The sequence below is a fragment of the Formica exsecta genome, unplaced genomic scaffold, assembly GCF_003651465.1.
Source record: "Formica exsecta isolate Colony F162 unplaced genomic scaffold, ASM365146v1 scaffold15, whole genome shotgun sequence".
Lineage (NCBI taxonomy): Eukaryota > Metazoa > Arthropoda > Insecta > Hymenoptera > Formicidae > Formica > Formica exsecta.
In genome coordinates, this window is record NW_021848825.1 from 1,077,731 (window position 1) to 1,079,356 (window position 1,626).

Sequence of the window (1,626 nt, forward strand, 5' to 3'; positions counted from 1 at the left end):
AAAAAATATAATATAAAAAGATAACCATTCAATAATAACAGTAATTATCCAGCATCGTTAAAAATAATTATATTTTCGACATAAATAAAATGTAACTGAAAATACATAAAACATGTAATGAAGTTCGTTATAGGTATTATAAATGTCATTTATTGGCATTATATCAGTATCTTTCTTTACTTCGATAAATTTATGATGTAATAATATAGAGCGCTGTTTATGTTATATATGTTATTTTTTTCTTTTAACGAGGTAACTCTGCAATTTAAGAATTAATGATAAAGTTAAACAAATGAAACATAAGAGGAATAGAGTTTTCAATAACGATGTTAGAAGCTATCAATTAAACTTGTGATAATTTGAGCAGTTCAATTTTGCGGATTATAAATACAGCTTACATTGAAATTATTACGTCTACTTTTTTTCTGATTAATTGTGAAGATTTTGTATACTTATATATTACAGACTTTTTATAGAGTCAATTTTTTTACAAAATGACTTAGAATCTTTGTAGATTGATGTTTTATAAAAAATCTAGGTTTCTTGTAAGAAGGTTGAATTTACAAGAAGCATGCAATATATGTATGTAGCATCGAGATTCACATTAAAATCATATCACATTAGAATCCCTAGTTTGTCCGTAGAAAGTTCTTTGCTCAGCTTTCTGAGTAGGAACTTACTCGGGCCACAGCATACCTTTACTGAACGAACAGGTCAGTAATTATCCGACTACGAGGGCTCGCAACACCTTGTTCGCTTCATGTCGTTGCGTATGTACCAGGAACAATGAGACAAAAAAAAATAATGACGCGCCGTGACGCATAATGCAGCTAGCAATGGCTCTAAATCTCTTCTCGTTCTGAGTAAATTTCCTATTATAATATACAATACTTCTCTATAATAATAATAATAATGTTCAAAATAAATAATAAAAATTAATGTATATTTCGTCTTTTGAGACGATGTTTTAAAACATTCGCTTGTTTTGTGAGGCTTGAATCATATGATGGTCCGTACACGCTCATAAACGAACTAATTAACAAGCCACTGAACGTATTAATTTCACAGTATACATGTTCGCGGTGACTATACAAAAATGTTGAACAAAAAAGATTTAAAAATGCAGGAGTATATTCTTTAGCTAATTTATAATTCATTTTTCGTTTTTCAATAATGTGATAAAATAAAGATATTAATTATAATGTCATTAAAAATAATGAGACAATAATAATAAAATGTTAAATAATTATTGTAAGATACTTATTAAGTCAATTTTGATTCAAATATTATATTTTCTTTAAATGGGAATTTTATTTTCTTAAAATTTAGATTTTTTTTTAAATAATGACGCGCCGTGACGCATAATGCAGCTAGCAATGGCTCTAAATCTCTTCTCGTTCTGAGTAAATTTCCATTTTCGATAAATGCTAATGTTTTTTTCAAGTCTCTTATCGTATCTGCATTTTAATAATCATTTTTTCTACTCACCGCAATCTTTTTGTATCTTGTTGTTTCTCAGAAAAGGCTGATAAAACTATGTCATTGCAAAAATACTTGCTTGTGCTAAAAAAATAAACGGTTCTCCAAAAATATTGTATAATATAAATTATATAGATATTTATAATA

At 27.3% G+C, this 1,626-nt stretch overlaps 1 protein-coding gene across 2 annotated transcripts in view; it reads left to right on the forward strand.

Moving 5' to 3' along the window:
• Positions 1-1,626, forward strand: part of LOC115232866 — a 56,415-nt gene that overhangs the window by 35,306 nt on the left and 19,483 nt on the right. The window lies entirely within an intron of this gene.